Below are 8,703 nucleotides of genomic sequence, written 5' to 3' on the forward strand. Positions count from 1 at the left end.
TGCAGAAGGCCCACATCCTTGGGGCTTGATGACTGGGAGCCTGCAGGAGTTAGGCAGGGGTAGATGGGAGGACACTCGCCATCCATTCATTCACTCATCCATTCGTTCATTCATTCAGCAGCTGTGTATTGAGACCTGCCATGTGCCAGGCACTGCAGGTGGTGCTAAGGATACTAGAGTGAAGAAAACAAACAAAACTCTCCACCCTCATAGAATTTATCTTCTAGTAGGAAAAGTACAAAACCAAGTAAGCTGGTAAATATAGAGTACGCTGGATGTTGCCAAACAGGGAAAAGACGTAGGGAGCAGATGGGGAAGTTGCTACAGTGGTGGGCTTGCAAAAGTTTAACAACCAGCTCTCTGGGGAAAAATTAAAAACCCTGATTTGTAGTATTTGCTGTTTTCCATAGTGTAGATACTCCCACCACGGCTGATTTCAAGCTCCAACGTGATGTCACTAAATACAGAGTTGGGAAAAGATGATCAGTGACCAATCCTTTGTAGTATTTCCACAATATACATACAATAAATGTAATTACCCATAGGACAAAGATGATAGCAATATAATTAAAAGTGATGAGTTTAGGGTATTTATTACCTTTTAAAAATATGACTTAATTGCAAGTTTATATAATTTATTTTTAATAATTGTTGTAATCAATAACCATCTTTCAAAATTCCTGAAATTTTAACCACCAGCTGTTGCAAGCCACTATGAGCCAGCTCCAGGATGCCACCAGACTGCCGGGATTGGAATTACCCCAGTGCCATTCTGATCCACCAAATGTGAGCACATTTTGACTGGCCTAAGATTAAAATGGTCTTTTTCCTGAAGTGCCCCTTGCAGAGTGATGAGGTTAGAGTAGACAGGAGTGAGATTTAGAGTAGACAGGAGTGGTTTAGAGTAGACAGGAGTGAGGAAACCACGCCTGGATGAAGCCCTTCCAGCAATGACCCAGAGTCTGACCCAGGCACAATCAGAAGTTTATGCCACTCTTGAGCACTCACGATGCACGTAACATTTCCAGATACTACTCAAAATCGAAATGCAAGATCTTAAAGAAAATGCAAAGCAAATCCAGGGGTATATAAAAAGGTTTATCATGATGAAAGTCAGTTTGTTTCACGAGTTGATTTAAAAATCAAAAAGTGATGCAATTCATCATAGTGACCAAGTAAAAGAGAAAAAACATTATCATCTCAGATGTAGTAAAAGCATTTGCTAAAATGCAATACTTGTTTATGATTAAAAAAAAAAACTTTCAGAAAACTAAGAAGAGGGGAACATTCTTAATCTAGTAAAGGAAATCTATAAAACACCTGTAGCTAATATCACATTTAATGATAAATTTTTGAATGCTTTCCTCTTAATTGACAAACAAGAAAGATTGCCCACTCTCACTATTTGTATGCAACATTATATTGGAAATCTAGGCAGTTCAATAAGAAAAAAACAAGAAATTACAAGGTATTAAAAATTGGAAGAGAAGAAATGAAACCCACATTATTTGCAGATGACATCATTGTATACATAGAAATGAATCTACAGAAGATTTGAGAACTAATAAAAGAATTTAGAAAGGTCATTGGATGCAAGGTCATTTTTTAAAAATTGTATGTCTACATACTAGCAACAATTAGAAAATGAAGTATAAAACAGTGCCATTTATAGTAACAAAAATAAGAAAATCTAATGAAGGATGTGCAGGACCTCTACACTGAAAACTACAAAACATTGTCAAGAGACACTGAAGAAGGTCTAAATAAATGGAGAGATATACCATGTCCATTGAAAGGTTCAATATTGTTAAGATGTCAATTCTTCCCCAAATATCTATAGAGTCAATACAATAACAATAAAATTTTTCTGAGTTGTGCTGTGGAAATTGACAAGTTGATTCTAAATTCATTTGGAAACATAAAGGACTTAAAATAATTATAAACAATCTAAAAAAAGAAAAGCAAAGTAGGAGAACTAATTATTACCAGATACTGAGACTTACTATAAAGATATAATAATTAAGATAGTTTGATTTGTGTAAGGATAAACAAATAGACCAATGAACAGACTAGACTAGACTAGACTAGACTAATAGAATAGAATAGACCACGCTTACATCGTCGAATTGTGTTACTGGAACTCAGTGGGAGAAAGATGGTCTTTTCAACGAGTATTGCTCTGTCAATTGTATATCCAGGTGGAAAAATACAAGTTTTCCCCCATCTCATGTCACAGACAAAAATTAAATTGAAAGTGATTATAGACCTAAACACGAAATGTAAAACAACAACAACAACAAAATCTTCTAGAAGAAAACATAGGAAAAAATCTTCACGTCCTTGGGGTAAGCAAGGCTTCTTTAGCAGCGCACACAATGCAGTAACCATAAAGAAAAAGCTAAATATATTGAACTTCATTAAAATTAATAAATTCTTCATCAAAAGACATATTAGAAAGTGAAAAGGCAAGGGCATAGTCTGGGGGAAGATGGTTACCATACACATAACTGACCAGGGTGTGCATTACTATTCCTAACAGGCCCAAACTGGAAACAACCCAAATATCCATCAACAGGAGAATAGATAAATACATTGGGGCAATATTCATACAATGGAATAGTACATAATAATTTTTTTTTGAAGAGGAATGAACTACTGCTACACACAATATGGATGAATCTCATGACAATGTTGACTAAAAGAAGCTAGACATAAGAGAATACAAAACTCCATTTAGGTGAGTTCAAGAACAGACAAAACCGAGCTCTGATTGTAGAAGTCAGAAGAGTGTTGTTTTGGAGGGGGCAGGGGGTGTGTTATTGATCTTGGGAATATACATGAGGAAGCTTGCTGGGGTCCTAGAAAAGTTCCACATTTGTATCCAGGTGACAGTTACATGAATATGTACATATGTAAAAATCCATCAAGCTATGTGCTAAGGATTCATGTACTTCTTTTATGAATAACATATCTAAATGCAAAAAAAAAAAGGGAAGAAGCTGTATCCCTAATATTTCTGTTTTCAAAGTTATTTCCTTCCCACTAGAAATACTTTGGATTCAATGCAGTATTTCCCTTGGCAGCAACTAGTAGAGCTATTGCATCTGAGAAGGGAGATGCAGAAAAAAAAAAAGAGAGAAAAAGAAAAAGAAAAAAGAAAAGGGGGCTGAGAGATTTGAAGGTTTTGAAGAACAAAGAATCTCATTGTCTTGTGAAATCATCTCCAGGGAGCTGATGTCTCAGAAGAACTCACAGGAGCACAACATCTGTTCGGTGATTTCCCATATCAAGTAGCCGCCTGTAAAGCAAGTGTGGATGCCCTTAGAAGCCTCATTGCCCACAGGGAATATGCTCTAGAATTTCACATTTCCATGTAAAAATGCACATTGCTTTCCTGGATAACGGTCACATTACACAACAGCTCCTGGGATTTTCACATAGAGTCTAATAAGATATCACTGCCTGCTAGCTACAGGAAAGGCAACTTTTTCTTCTTCTTTTTGTAAACAGAGAAGATAAATCTTTTATTTTAAAATTTTCTTAAGAAAATTCTTTGGCTTCCCTGGTGGCACAGTGGTTAAGAATCTGCCTGCCAATGCAGGGGACACGGGTTCGAGCCCTGGTCTGGGAAGATCCCACATGCCGCGGAGCAACTAAGCCCGTGCGCCACAACTACTGAGCCTGCGCTCTAGAGCCCGCGAGCCACAACTACTGAAGCCCGCACGCCTAGAGCCCATGCTCCGCAACAAGAGAAGCGCCGCAATGAGAAGCCTGCACACCGCAACGAAGAGTAACCCCTGCTCGATGCAACTAAAGAAAGCCTGCACACGGCAACGAAGACCCAATGCAGCCATAAATAAATAAATAAATAAATAAATAAATAAATAAAAATAAATACATAAATAAATTTATTTAAAAAAAAAAAAAAAAAATCTCTTGGCAGGTTAGTCAATGTGATCAATATTCATCCCCAACCCCTCCAAGATTTTCAGATGAAGTTGCCAGCACTCATTCTGAATTACTAGAAATCTGAAACAGAGACTGAAAATAATCCTCTTCTTGTAGGAACACAAACAAATATTTCCAGATGAAATAGCATATGTTGGGGGCTGCAGGCACAGGGGGTGGGTGGGGACACATAGATGAAACAAGATAGGTGATGAGTTGAAAATTTTTGAAGCTGAGTAATGAGAACATGAGAGTTTATTATACTGTTCATTCTATTCATTGTTTAAAATTGTCCGTAATAATAAAAAGAACGGATTCTCTGCAGGTGAACTGATTTGGAAGGATGGACATTTACATCTGATCACATGAGTTAATAATCAGGGAGATTCTGATTGTTGAAATCAACTTGCCATTTCTCATCAACATTTGAAAATGAAAACAAAATCCCCTCATTTGATCTCCATGTCACTAATCATTTCCTATCATCAATGTCTTCTTCACTGACTGGAGTCTAAACTTGGAGTTTAATAGCTTGTTATTTTCATTTTTTGATCACTAATGAACATATTTGATTTTTATGTGCTCTTTTTTTTTAATCTAGGTTCTTTCATTTAGGATAATTATTTTATGAAACGTCCATATCTTTATGTGCTGCTGTAGTTCATTCCTTTTCACTGCTGAGTAGCGTTCCATTGGATAGATACACCACAATTTGTTTATCCATTCACCACTGATGGACATTTGAGTCGCTTCTAGATTGGGGTTATTACAAATAAAGCTGCTATGAATATTCATGTGTGGGCATGTGCTTTCTTTTCTCTTGGGTAAATACCTAGGAGTAGAATGCTGGATCATATGGTAGGTGTATGTTTAACTTTTTAAGAAATTGCCATATTGTTTCCAAAGTTGTGTCATTTTACTTTCCCAGTATGTCAGAGTTCTAGTTCCTTCACATCCTTGCCAACATTTGATAGGATCAGCTTTTTTATAAGTTTAGGTGTGAAGTGGTATTTCATTGAGGTTTTAATTTCCAGATCCTAATGACTAATGCTGTTAAGTATCTTTTCATATGCTTATTTACCACCAATATATCTTCTTTGCTAAAATATCTGTTAAATATTTTGTCCATTTTTAAGTGGCTTGTTTTATATTATTAAATTTTGAGAGTTCTTTACATATTCTGCATCTGATATCCTTTTTTGGATGTATGCTTTATTTTCTCCCAGTGTGTAGCTTGTCTTTTCATTCTCTTAGCAGGGTCCTTTAAGAGCAGGTATCTTTAATTTCAGTGAAGTCCAAATCATTCATTTGTTCTGTTATAGACTGTGCTTTTGGTGTCTTATTAAAGAAATCTTTGCTTTACCCAAGCTCACAAAGATTTTCTCCTATGTTTTCTTCTAGAAGTTTTATAGTTTTAGGTTTTACTTTGAGATTTTGATCCACTTTGAGTGAATTTTTGTGTTTTCTGTAAGACATTGATGAAAGTCATGCTATTGCATAGAGATACCCAAATGTCCCAGCACCGTTTATTGAAAAGACTAACATTTCTCCACCTAATTGCTTTTGCACGTTTGTAAAAACTCAGTTGTCTATATATGTGTGGTCTTTTTCTGGACTCTTTATTCTGTTCTATTGATCTATTGGTCTGTCTTGATGCCAGTAATACACAGTCTTGACTACTGCAGCTTTATAATAAGTCATGAAATCAGTTAGCATTAGTCATCCAACTTTGTCCTTTATGAAATTTATTTTGGCTATCCTCAGTCTTCTGTACTTAGACATACCTTTTAGAATCAGCTTGTCAATTTCTCTCCAAAAGAAAATTTGCTTGGATTTCAATAGGGATTGCATTGAATCTATAGATCAATTTGGGAAGAAATGATATCTTAACAATATTAAGTCTTCCAACTTGTGTAAAACATGTATTTCTCTATTTACTTAGGTCTTCTTTAATTTCTCTCAGAAGTGATTAGTAGTTTTGTTTTTTTTTTAATCAGTCATCAATTTTAGTGATTAGTAGTTTTAGTGGATAAGTCTTGCACAAATTTTGTGAGATTCACCTCTAAGTATTATTTGTTGTTGCTGTTGTACATTTTAAAAAATATTTCCTACTTTGGACCATTGGTTGCTAGTATATAGAAATACAATTGATTTGTGTATATGTGTGTGTTCTTGTATCCTGCAACATTGCTACACTCATTTATTAGTTCCAGTGTCTTTTTTGTAGATTTCATCAGATTTTTTACATAATAGATCATGCTGCCTGCAAATAAGGATGGCTCTTCTTCTTTATTAGCAGTCTGAATGTCTTTTATTTCTTTTCCTTGCCTTATTTTCATCGGCTAGACCCACCAGTACAATGTTGAAGAGAAGCAGTGAGAGCAGACATTCTTGTTTTGCTCCTGATCTTAAGTAGTCAGTCTTTCTCCTTTAACTAAGATGTTAGCTCTAGGTTTTTCATAAATGTGGTTCAACAATTTGAAGAAGTTTCCTTTAGAAGAACTGCTATTTGCTGTGAGTTTTTGTCTGGAATGGATGTTGGATTTTGTCAAGTGTTTTTCTCCATATTTGAGATGATTGTAGGGTTTTTCTTTTTTAGTTCATTAATATGATAAATTGTATTGATCAGCTGACACATGTTAAAGCAGCCCTGCTCCTGGAATAAACTCACCGGTGATGTATAATCCCTTTTTACACATTGTTGGATTTGATCAGCTAACATTTTGCTTTGAATTTTTGCATCAATTTAGTGATGGATATAGTCTGTGGTTTTCTTTTCTTGTAATGTCTTTTGTCTGGTTTTGGTGTCAGAGTAATACTGACCTCGTAGAATGAGTTGGAAAGGATTCCCTCCGTTTCAATTTTCTAGAAAAGTTTGGGTAGAAGTGATGTTATTTCTTCCTTAAATGTTTCGCAGAATTCATCAGTCAAGTCATCTGTGCCTGGATTTTTCTACGTGGATAAAAAAGCAAGACCCAACTTTATACTGCCTAAAACAAATACTTTTTTTAAAAAAAAGGGAGTTCATGTCCCATCTGTTCTGTGTTCCCTTTTTATTCTTTTTCTGCCTTCTTTTGGATGAACTGAGTATTGTTTATGCTGCATTTTATTTCCTTTGTTGACTTATAAGCTATAGCTCTTTGTTTTGTTATGTTAGTAGTTTGCTTTAAGGTTTATACCTCTTTAACTTATCATGTTATACTTTCAAGAGATGTTTTATTCACTACTCATATTGTATAAGAACCTTACAATCTATGCTTTCATTTCACCCATTCTAGCCTTCTTGATTTTGTTGTCATATATTTTACTTATATATATATTATAACCCCCAAAAGCCATTGTGGTTTGTTTTTGTTGTTTAGACAATTATCTTTTCAATGAGATTTAAATAAGAAGAAAAAATCTTACAGACTTACTCTTTTAGTTACCATTTCCAGTTTTCTTCATAAATGTACATATCTGCATATTTGAATTAGGATTGCAGATTTTCATACTGACCATCTGTTAGCAAATACAACTTCTATCTTCCTTCCTTTCCATCGTTTGTTATTTTGCAAGCTTTGAACATCTTGAGGCTTTTTCCATCTGTGGTGTGTCATATCTCTCTCCGATTGTTATAAGATCATCATCATTCAACTATGCTTTGGAATGTTCCAGAAAGACAGCCCATTCTCCCCTCTGTATGAAGAAGAATGTGCCATGAGCCTGCTGGTAAAATAAGTAAATGGAGTTTAACAATTTAGTGCAAATGAATTGAAATCTGAACAGAGGTTCAAAGGGATCATGGATGCCAGGGAAACGTCTCTTTCCTGAAGAGAGGCCATTCCGTGATTTCTGCAGGTCAGAGAAAAGTCATAAGCCTGAAGAAACTTGCAGAGATATTTGGAACCTAGTTCCTGACGAGATGGAAATATGAACACAGGATATTTTCCCCTCAGTGCTTTGCTCATAGTAGACAATAAATATCCGCTCATTTCTTTAATAGGTAGAGGAATAAAAAATTATTATTGGTCCTCACATGCTTGAGTTAATGTGTTCTGCCTCCCAGATTTCAGCACTTTAAACCTTATTGGTTGTTAGGAGATTGTAGAATTTGTCCCCAAGAGAGGGATGTAGTGGACAACTGTCGTTCTTTCTGGCTGTCTATCCCCTTTGAACTGAGCTTGGGGATACCCCACTGTATGGGTTAGGCCAGCTGGACTAGGGGAGCTCCCTTTCCCAGCTTCCCTTGCAGCGAGAGACCAGCCTGAACCCCACTCTGCCAGTCAGATGCCCCATGCCAGCCTGTGATTCTGAAGCTCATGATGTGAAGAAACGGGCCCCAATGGGATCCACTCAGCAAGGGTGGCAGCGGTGTGGGTCTCAGTGCCAGCAGGGCCCCGCAGTGCCTGTTCCTACTTTCCCGTGTGATCCGAGCATTATTCCTGACCTGAAGCCACTTTCCCTGGTTTTCTGACTCACCTGGTAATTCTGAGAGCTATTTACTGTTCTCTAAACTTTGCTACATGGGCCAGCAGGACAGGCATCACCTGAGAAATCATTAGAAATGCAGACTCTCAGGCCCCACCCCAGACCTACTGAATCAAAATGTGCATTTTAACAAGATCCCCAGTGGCCTGAATTCTCAACTCCTCCACTGAAGGTTTCCATGATTTGTGATTAAGAATCTGCTGATGGGGGTACACGTCACTGGTGCCCCAGTGTCTTCATCCATATATTGAGAAGGTTGGACTTGATGATTTCTGAGGCTTCTTC

The sequence above is a fragment of the Balaenoptera acutorostrata genome, chromosome 4, assembly GCF_949987535.1.
Source record: "Balaenoptera acutorostrata chromosome 4, mBalAcu1.1, whole genome shotgun sequence".
NCBI classification, from domain to species: domain Eukaryota; kingdom Metazoa; phylum Chordata; class Mammalia; order Artiodactyla; family Balaenopteridae; genus Balaenoptera; species Balaenoptera acutorostrata.